Here is an 11,736-nt window from a genome sequence, read left to right on the forward strand (position 1 = left end):
ACACATTACCTATCTGATTTTCCTGAGTACTAAATATGGGAACCAGGGAAGGTGCTACCATGCTCAATATACAGGAAAAAAAGGTAAGATTCTAGGAGGCTATGTTATGTATCCAAGATTTGAGACAAACTTATATCTGAGTAAGTTGACTCTTATTCCTCTGCTCTGTTACTTAGTTGGTGAGGAATAGACAGAGCTATTTACTCTACAGTGCACTGGAAGGTGTTGAAGACCTAGCCAGATTGTGAATTAGCAGAATAATTAATTCTAAATCATTTTGGCTTATTTTTATTGGGCAAAACAATGTCCACCTTTTTTTAATTTGTGGTCTAATTCACAAATTTTTACTAACTACATTGTCTGGTCTAGTGTCTACCACACATCTGTCATTAGGTTCTAAACATAACTGAAGATACAGTACCAGGGCAAAAATTTGGGGTGAGGGATGTATATACAGAGAGTATTTTTGTGGAGTGCAATGATAATAGGAATGGAAATAAAAGCAGACACAGGTCTCAGTAAATATAAGACAAGATCTATACCATTATAACCATCATACAAGCAAGAAAACCAGCCAGTATTTATTAAGTATTGTTTTCTTTTTCTTAACATCATATATCTAGGCCACCAACCATTTGTCTGTTCTTCCAGGATTATTATCCATTTATAGTAGCTTACTGGTCACAAATGCTGAATTTTACTTTATAATCATATTGTCTTTGATAAGCTGTAAATTCTACTGCTAAATCCACTAGGTAAAAAGAAGAAAATATATATTTTAGTGCAAGCAACATATTCTAGTCAGCATGCTTAGTGAAACCTATTATGTGAATCTTATCACTTGTTCTAGGAAGTGATATGCACTTGAATGAAAGTAGTAGTTTTCCATGAAGAATATGAATAACAAGTCCCAAGAAGAGTCCATATGGATAGGGGATGGGGGTAAGCCTGGATTGAAGGGTGAGTGGCATTTTGGTTCATCTGACACTAGCCCAATCTGAGAAATAATCAACTACTTGGCTAGGTCCTTACAGACAATTAGACTTACTTTTTTAGAAGATGACAGTCAGTGCTGTTAGTCTTGATGATTCAGAGAGAAGAGACCTAAATCAACTTGAATCCTAAACCATTCATTAGTTCACTTAACATCATTAATTTTAGATCTGATTACTAATTTCAGAGCACTTTAAGCTTTGTTTGATCCTTTTATATGAACAATTTTTTCCTTAATATCTCATTTTCTTTCTCTCTGTTTTGCTCTTCAATTCTTTGGAAATGACTTTCATCTTTTACAAGATTCCCAGAACATTTTGACGATGGGGAACTGTTTCACTTCAGATTAATCAGTGTTCTTTCTAACTCCCTGGTGTATTGACTAGTAACCTCATGACAGTCTGCTAATTTGAGCACCATAGAAAAATTATTGACTTAGTTCCCGCTCTCTAATGATGCTTTAAAACTTAGTGACAAATCTTACATCCTCAACAAGATCATCCATGACCCTTGTAGCAGAATTAAGTACTACTTCTTCATCTGGGAGTACCTGGTACACAACTATTCTCTCAATTATTATAGTATAATTCATAAATTTTAGTGTATTTATTTTCATAAATATTATAGGAATTTTTCCAGTCAGGGGCCAAACCTCCCTAATTGATAAAATTGGAGCACCTACTAGTATCTGCCATTTAAGAAATGGTCAATATATATTAGTGCAAAGAATTGTTTGAACATCTTTTGTTAAAAGATGAAAAAGGGAGGGTTGGGACCAGTTGTTCTTCTCTAAGCAAAATGTTTGGGCTTGTGTTATTTGTTAGAACATAAATGAGTTGGCATTTATGCTTATGGAATAAGTTAGAAATCTATAATTGTAAATTCATGCTGATTTTAATGAAATCAAAACTCAAAGTGTGAAACTATCCAAATAAATATAATTTTCCCCAAACTGCTTTGATATGAAAAAGACTCCTTGGCATGGCTCCAATTAACTATCTTAGTCACCCACACAGAAGCAAAAAGACTCCCTCCATCTGATTAAAAGTTTCTGCAAATAGCAGAAACACTCACAGCATCCCTGGTTGTTTTCTCTATATGGGCATTTCACAACCCAGAGCAAACAGAATGAACTGATTCTGTCATTTGTATAGACAGATCTGATCTATGTTTCACTTTTCATGCTTTTAAAGTCCTACTGAATATGGTTTGAGTATTAAAAAGAAATCATATAAAATATATTAATAAAAAGTGATGTTTTTATACTTAGTCTAATACTTTATGGCCAAGGCACATATTCAAAGTTTAATTATAATAGATTAAACTTTAAACATGACACTACTAGTAGGTTCTAATCTGCAGTTGTTAAGTGCAGTTTTTTAAGGGTCTTTGTTTTTTAAAATGTCAAGCTTTTGTTTTATATTCTTCTACCCTTTGCCTACTACTGGTATCCCTGCTTCTGTTAATTGTTCCAAACACCTGCTACAAACTCAGCCCTTGAATAAACAAAAACTACAGGGAACTTGACAGCAAAACAAATATATACAGATACAGGAGTTTTATAGAACCTGCCCTCTTACTAAATGTGTAAACACTCAGACTGAAAAAACAAGATCTGCAGATGTATCTCCTGGCAAATAAGAAAGAAGTTACCCACAGAGGCCAGTTTATGGAGACAGTGAAACCATGGTAAACGTGTCTGCCTATCATTGGACACGATGCTCTGGATGACTGTATAGACACAAGACAGACCCAGTGAGCTGCCTCATTTTCTATCATGAAGCATAAAAGGTAACTTTCCCTTGTGGACCAGGGTAAAATAGTTCACTGTCCCTGTGTAATATAATGGGTAAGTAGTGTTGAAGGTAACCCTCCCCCCACCCCTTTTATCTGAATGAGGGAACTTTTCCAGCAGTGGGCATATATCAAATGTCTCCCAGGAAGATTAGAGGAAGAACATGGTCTTTACCCATGAGGTGATAAACATCCTGTACTAGCAACAGTGAAGACTTGGAAAGTGAATAAAGAAAGGTCTCTAAGCATTCCTAGGCATGTCATAAAAGGGCATATTCAATATAACTCATGGAAAAGTAATGTCTGGATGGAGGACAGGGAGGGATGTGGTGATTTTAGTGCAACTCAGGGAGGAAGGGCATCACTGAATGTAGGCAAAGGTACTGTCTCCATTCCACAACCTCCACACCCAGAAAGATGATGGCAGTGGTGAGTTGGACTGGACAGTCCAAGATCTCTTCCAGCCCCAGGACTTAATTTTGAAAACAAATTGAACACTGAAGGCAAAAGAGATACAGGATAAGCAATCCCTCCTTATTTCACTTAAAAAAAAAATTGACAAATAAGAATTCTTAACATTGATGTTTTCCTTTTTGTTCATCTTTCTTTTGTGTTGTTGTTGCTGCTGCTATAAAGTGAGTACAAAAACAAATACCATCCTGAGTGTCTCTCTGTGTAGAGATAGCAAGGAGAAGAGTGAAGATGATCGAAGGAAATAAAATAGGTGAAAGAAGAAATGGTGTTTTCAAAGAAGTATTAAAAGGAATCATCCGATGAAAAAGATTCCTTTGGATTTTAAGCACTTATGTGTCCAGCAAAACCTTGCACTCAGGGAGACAGGTTGGTAAAATGTGCAGAAGCAGAGTGTGACTTGGAAGAAAGCCAGTGCAAATGCACAGAGGCACTGCTTTGTGCAGTATTGTTTCTGTGGGTAAATGCCAAGACTGGCCCTGGGCTAATTGAACCGAGCAGCTGCATGGGTCACATCAGTAAAAGGAGCAAGTGTTAACAGGTGCAAGGGGGCCACAGGCTCTCCATTTGTCAACATTGAAGTAAACAGGTAATGCTGTTCACTTGTCTTCCTAAAATGTAAAACTTCAGACTCAAATGGAAAGCAGCCCTTGGCATCTCCTATGTGTCTGACAAGGAGTCTAGGGTGCCCCCAGCTTCCCCAATTCAAACCCACTCAGTTACTTATGTCTGGAAGGAAACAGAAGTTCGAGAACTGTAGCTTCTGCTGTAGCTTCTGCTGTTGATGCTTAGGATGGATAGCAAAATCACAGGGATAGAGTGGCCTCCCCAATACAGACTGCATCTTAAAGTTGTTTTCCTTTAAGAAGCCTCTGGTGGGGGGAGAAACCCTCTCTCCCATTCCTGATTCCATTCAGGGTCACTATAATCTTATTCTTGTTTGTTTGCTTAGGGCATAAAAAGCACCAAGGCCAGTCCTGCTAAGTTGTTTCATTCCCTCTGCATCTCTGGTAGTCTCTGTCAAAGAAATTGAACTAAAATGGTTGCTGGGAGTTAAGAAATTAACATTCTCACCACAACAACTTCAGATTGGACCAAGGAAAGAATCTGTATGTGGGGTTTAATGATCCATCAAAGCTATAGGGTTTAATTTTAGACCAGAAATATTTTTCATTTATGTTTATGAATGTGTGAGGTTTTTCAACAAAGGAAGAAAGGGAACTGTAAGCTATAAAACTGAATCATAAACAGTTGATTTTATCATCAGGGACAATAGACACTTTACACTGAGTTGGAGTGTTCAGGGACCCACAAAGTTTTTGTCTCCATCAAGGTTCTTATTCCAAACAACTTGGAATTCTGCCATTTCTGGAGGGTGAATTAGATAAATGTTTTTTCCTCCTCTCCATTGCGTACTACCTTAGCATTTTGACAAGTCTGCTCGTTCACACAATGCATTGCTCATTTTACTTCACATTTTTGTATACAAAACAACACTGAAAAAATCTAAAACAAGTAAGTCTCTTTTGTCTTAATATTCAGAATCATTTTTGTACTCAATTTATAAAATATTACATAGCTTACCTAGGACTGGCCACAAATCCCAGGAGAGTTTATTAATAAAGCTAATGAGAAATGTACCTTGTCATCGCATCTCAGGCAAAGCTGAAGAAAATGAGTCACCATGGCTTGAGAACGTTCTCCTTCACAGAATCTCTTTCTTCTTCCAACCACTTGAAAACAAAACCATTGGGTTGAGCTGGTTGTATTTATTAACTAGATTTAAAGAAAGAAGTCTGATTTTTCAGTTTTGCTTTATTTTGTTTTGTTTAATGATGAAGGAAGTTGGCATGTAAAGACAGAAGACTCTGATGTTTGTCCGTGTCCTTAGAACACGGACAATCTGGTATTCCATCCTGGCACTCATGTATCAAGGGAAAGTGTTTAAGGTGAGGGAGTGCACAGTTCATAATAGCCTGTGTATGTAAAACAGAGACCACATGCCCTTGATTTGTGGAATCAGCGTAGCATGTAGCCATATTATTTAGGTTAAGCAGCCTGGAGGCTCAGCCACCCATTTATTGTTAAGGCTCTCCTAAAAGCAGGAGCATCTGCTTTTCCAGGAGCCATACAAGTTGAACCTCACTTTATTCTGGGTTAATTTTTCCTAAATTTTCTTCTTCAAGCTCTCTAGGTGTGTTGCAATGAATTACTGAAGTGGGAGACCCCAGGATCATATAAACATTCCAGAATGGTAAACTGCATTGTCCAATTGATTGATTCATTCATCAGACTTTTAAGTGCCTAGTGTGTGCCAGATATTATAGATCCTGGAGGACTTTTACGGTATTCCAAGTCTAGGGAAGGATGCAAAAAATGTTTGCAGTCAATTACAGTGAAGTGAGTGCTGTAATAAAGGAACACTGAAGAGGTGTATATATCTCAGCCCTGGAGATTAGAAAAGCTTTCCCCCAGCAATTTCTTTACAACAGGCACTTGGCAAGTCAGTTGATGTTTGACAGGAAGAGAGAAGCTGGGATACTCCAATCAAAGGGAACAGCATAGATGGGAACAGGAACTATCATAGAACATGCCTTTTGAAGGAAGAGAGAGAAGTCCACTGTGGCTGGAACATATAGCATAATACAGTGAGGAATATGGAAGAAGATGAGTTTAGAAAGACAGATAAAGCCACGTGTATTAGTTCAGAGTTTGGAAAACTATGGAATCTATTAACTTAAGGCAGCTAGATATTGACTCAAGTTGAGACAGTCTTTAGTTTGCTATTATATGGAATGAAGAAATCTTGATGAAATAAGCCAAAGGAATAATTGTAAATGATAAATACAAATTATAATCTATGTTTAATAAGTAGGGTTATATAGAAGAGAATAATATGAGATACATAAATTTGATGGTCATTTTCTTGGTAGGCCATATTCTTTCTCCCCAGAATTCTCCGGCAGTACACCCTCTTATTATGATGGGCATTTCTCACCCTCAGTGCAGCCACTAAACATCTGCAATCAATGGTGGCTGAATTCTCACCACTAGGTGCATTTCTAATGGGTTTTTTATTTATCTTTTTATTAGGTATTGCAGGGGGCGGTCTATAGTAAGCAAAGGCACATTAGGTCCATGTTTCAACATGGACCTAAACGTTTCCTTATGTATTATTGTGTGTAGCACGAATAGGGAAGTCTTTTTAAAGAGCCAGAAAATAGTCTTCACATAGCAAAGACTATATGAGGTATGATTTTTAATCCCAGAAATAGACTTGCAGGAAAATAAAGAGGATTTTGCATTTTTATTTATCTAAGCGATGACCTTTTTCCTTTGTTTTGAAAGATGGCGCTAGATTTGGTAGAATCAATGGGAAGTGATAACCATTCTCAACTTGAACTTTCTCTTTCATTTGATCCTTTAAAAGCGTACTAGGCAATCAGCTGGACAATGCATTTGTACCATCTAGCCTGGTTCCATTCTCCCAGACCTGTGTGTTCATGGGCTTTTTATCACTGAGATAAAATACCTGACATAAATGACCTAAAAGGAGGAAAGATTTATTTTGGTTCATGGTATCAGAGGTTTCCATTTATGATCACTTGGCCTCATTGTTTTGGGCTTATGGTGAGGCAGAACATTCATGGTGTGGCATGCATGGCAGACCGAAACTGCTCACCTCAGGAAGGAGGAATGGGAGCAGGGACTTGGGTCCAAATACAATCTTTAAGGGCACACCCACAATGACATTTCCTCCAAATAAGCCCCACCCCCTAAAGTTTCTATCACCTCCCAACAGCCCCATCAACTGGAGACCAAACCTTTAATACATGACCTTTTGGGGTATATTTAAGATCCAAACCATACCACTTTGTAATTCAGGTTACTGTACCCTTGAACACAACCAGATGTGATCACAAAGGTAGGCCTCATTTGTTGTGAGAGAGCTTGTTCTTAGGTGATCATCACATTTCTTCTCCCCCTAGCCCATTTACCTTCCTGTGTTCTTACTGTTCTTATTTTAATAACCTGGATCCTAGCCCTTGCCCTTGAATTTAGTACCTGCCTCTGGTCTCCTTTAGCTCTGACTCCCAATAAACTCTCTTTCTGCTTTTTCTTTTCCCCATCATTTTAAAACTCTGCTTTACTTTTCTGTTTTGGTCTACCTATTGTCATAAATATCTTCTTACAAGCCTCTAGCCAAGTAGCCTCATCTCCCATTTTACCAACCACCTACCCTGGGGTGACATTCTGATGCATCCAAGTGCATGTGAAATTAAAAATTATACCTAAAGTGTGGTCATCAATTAATAAGTGTCTCCCAGAAGAGTTAGCTATGGGCTCAATGTTTATATATACACCTGTATGACAAAAAACAGGGTCTGTGTGACATGCCTGAGAAAGGTCTGATAAACATGGGCACACATGTTCACTTGAGACAAAAAAAAAAAAAAAAAGACTACAGAGCATCATGGGAATGCCTCAGTAACATTCAGGAATAGGTACCTGATCCACAGTGGAAACATGAAAATTACCACACATTTGTAAATTTGTATTTTCATTAGAAAAATGAAACAAGACGTAAGGCAACAACAATATAAAATGTGATAACTCATTAGCAATGGCTCTGAATATATTTCACACCAGACAGACTTTGCTCACTTTTGAGCTCCACAACCAAAAATATGTGTGAGAAGCATGAGAATGTTCTGAGGAAAGCCACCAAGATTATCTAAGTTTTGGAAAATAAGGCCTTTGAGGAAAGGTCAAAGATTGTGGATTATTCTGGATGAAGAACGATTTTGAGATGATCTATGAGTATTTTCAGTTTTCTTATTCAGAGAACAGTTGATAAGCATTTTTTCTCTATCATCACTAAAGGCTAAAAGTGAAACACAAAGGATTTAGGCTTGAAAAGAGAACTGTTGGCTGAAGAGGGCTGTCAACCATTAGAAAAGGTTATGTAGTTTCGTTCTGAAGCCTAGGAGAACTTGGCATGTGTGTGTGTGCCCTTACCTAAAGGCCAAGTATATATTAGCTGTTCCTCTTATCAGGAAAGAGTCTATATAGTAAGCTATTTTGTTGTTTAGGGATACTTAATTGAAAAAATTAAAAAATGGTTTTGTCTATTTAATTTTTAAAATATAGTTTTTAGTTGTCAATGGACCTTTATTTTGTTTATGTATACGCAGTGCTGAGATTTGAACCCTGTGCCTCACCCATGCTAGGCAAGCACTCTATCACTGAGCCACAATCCCAGCTCTGATTTCTTTAATTCATATACTTTTGTGTTTCCCATCAACTTCAGAATAAATTAAATGTTTTAAATAAGATTTTTACGCTTATGAAAGTAAGATCTGCCTGATGATTTTACACAATTTGAAGAATAAGGGGTATTACTTTTACCACCCAAGTGCACAATTATATAATTCCTGCAGGTTCCTCATCATGAATTTTCTTTTAGAGTGTAAATACTCACATTTCCAAGTTCTATATCAAGGCAATTGAAATGCAATGTTTCTACTCATTTTTTTAAAGAGAGAGAGAGAGAGAGAGAAAGAGAGAGAGAATATTTATTTTTTAGTTCTTGGCGGACACAACATCTTTATTTTATTTTTTTAATGTGGTCCTGAGGATCGAACCCAGCGCCCCGCACATGCCAGACGAGTGCGCTACCACTTGAGCCACATCCCCTCTACTCATCTTTTCAACATGCTGCCACTCCTTCCTGAGCTGTTCATCCCCTTGGAAGTGTATCTTCTCCCCAGCTCTTCTCTGTTGCTCTCGGACTCCTCATTCTTTTTAACTTCCTCAGCTGGTCTTCCCACTGATAGGCCCTGCTATCTCTATTCTAGCATTCAGAGGAAAAGAGACACTTCCTAAAATATGAGCCTGATCATACCTTTCCCTCCTTGTATTCCTTCAAGGGCTTCTTATCTTCTGTACTGGTGTCCATACCTGTTGTTTTTCAAATGAATAGTCTTGGTCTTCGACCCTACTCTGTTCTTAGTTACTCTCCTTATATCAAAGAAGACATTTGGCATTTGTTTTTTAGGGATTGGCTAGCTTCACTTAGCATAATCTGCTCTAATGCCATCCATTTCCCTGTAAATTCTATGATTTTGTCATTTTTTAATGCAGAGTAATACTCCATTGTGTATAAATGCCACATTTTTTTTATCCATTCATTTATTGAAGGGCATCTAGGTTGGTTCCACAGTCTTGCTATTGTGAATTGTGCTGCTATGAACATCGATGTAGCAGTGTCCCTGTAGCATGCTCTTTTTAGGTCTTTAGGGAATAGACCAAGAAGGGGAATAGCTGGGTCAAATGGTGGCTCCATTCCCAGCTTTCCAAGAAATCTCCATACTGCTTTCCAAAGTGGCTGCACCAATTTGCAGTCCCACCAGCAATGTACAAGTGTACCCTTTTCCCCACATCCTCTCCAGCACTTGTTGTTGTTTGACTTCATAATGGCTGCCAATCTAACTGGAGTGAGATGGTATCTTAGGGTGGTTTTGATTTGCATTTCTCTGACTGCTAGAGATGGTGAGCATTTTTTCATGTACTTGTTGATTGATTGTATGTCCTCCTCTGAGAAGTGTCTGTTCAGGTCCTTGGCCCATTTGTTGATTGGGTTGTTTGTTCTCTTATTGTCTAATTTTTTGAGTTCTTTGTATACTCTGGATATTAGGGCTCTATCTGAAGTGTGAGGAGTAAAGATTTGTAGGGTCGAAGAGCATGAGAAGAAGATCAACATTAAACAGAGATGAGAGGTGGGAGGGAAAGGGAGAGAGAAGGGAAATTGCATGGAAATGGAAGGAGACCCTCAGAGTTATACAAAAGTACATACAAGAGGAAGTGAGGGGAAAGGGAAAAATAATACAAGGGGGACAAATGAATGTCAGTAGAGGGGGCAGAGAGAGAAGAGGGGAGGGGAGGGGAGGGGAGGGGGGATAGTAGAGGATAGGAAAGGCAGCAGAACACAACAGACACTAGTATGGCAATATGTAAATCAATGGATGTGTAACTGATGTGATTCTGCAATCTGTATATGGGGTAAAAATGGGAGCTCATAACCCACTTGAATCAAAGTGTGAAATATGATATATCAAGAACTATGTAATGTTTTGAACAGCCAACAATAAAAAAAAAATGAATAGTCTTGGGGTATGACATCAAATCTGCTAAGATAGGATATCTGAACACATACTGCCATGGTTTGGGTTCAGTCTGTCCTCCAAGGGTTCCTGTGTTGGAGACTTGGTCCTTACTGCAGTGGTGCTGAGGTAGTGGGAACTTTAAAAGGTGGAGCCTAGAAAGAGGTCTCAGACTGCCCCCTCTCCTTTCTCTCAGGCTTCCTGTCCTGTGATGTGATCTCTCTCCTTGCATGGTGATATCCATTACTGAGCCTTCACAAGACACTGTGCTATGCTATTTGAACTTTCATGCTACAAAACTGTAAGCTAAGTAAACCTCTTTTCTTTATAATTTTTTACCCTCAGGCATTTTATTATAGTATAAAAGACTAATTCCTACCTACCTACACACACACACACACACACACACACACACAGACACACACACAATTTTTAAAACTCCATCATTAGATTGGATTTTAATCTACAACTCCTTTACATGCTAGTTGCAGTGTCTTCATTGTAATCACTTATACTTTGAAGCCTCTCTACATCCTTGGAATAAATTTATTCCCTTTCCCTAATCCACTGAAAGGAGTTCTTCTTAGTTCTTCAGATTCAGCACCTTTCCCCAGAAGAGACTAATCTGGCTGATACTCAAAGCTAGGTACTCCTTCCTGTTGGCTCGCTCAGTATGCTGTCTCTACTGAATAATGCCATATTACCATTGGAGCTATTTTCTCCTTTCTTTCCCATAGGCTCTGAGCTATTTGAAAGCAAAAAGTGTGTTTCATGTACCTTGGAACCTTAGTCTTCTCTCCCCCTGTGTTCTGCACCCTTTTCTCTGCATGGTCCTGGATCCACACAGTGATTCATGTATAGAAAGTACTGAATTAGATGTGAGGGAAGAAAAAAAGGATGGGTAAAAATGCTCTTGAGATTGTGCCTTGGAAATTCATGAATGATTCAAGTATGTTTTCTACAGATGGAGGAATTTATAGCACTTAGAATCTGGACAGAGGAAAGTGTAAGACTGGGTAGAAATGTAGTTACAGAATGGAAACATTTTCTTTAAGGAGTGCAAGATTGGAACCAGATTTTAGATCCACCACTAAATAAAATCCAGTTAATGGATTTAACAAATTGTTATACATATTTATTTATTTATTTATTTTTTACATTTTTTTTTTAAATTTTTTATTGTGGGTTGTTCAAAACATTACAAATTTCTTGACATATCATATTCCACACTTTGATTCAAGTGGGTTATGAACTCCCACCTTCACCCCATACACAGATTGCAGAATCACATCAGTTACACATCCATTGATTTACA

Source organism: Marmota marmota, unplaced genomic scaffold (assembly GCF_001458135.2).
Source record: "Marmota marmota marmota unplaced genomic scaffold, marMar, whole genome shotgun sequence".
NCBI lineage: Eukaryota > Metazoa > Chordata > Mammalia > Rodentia > Sciuridae > Marmota > Marmota marmota.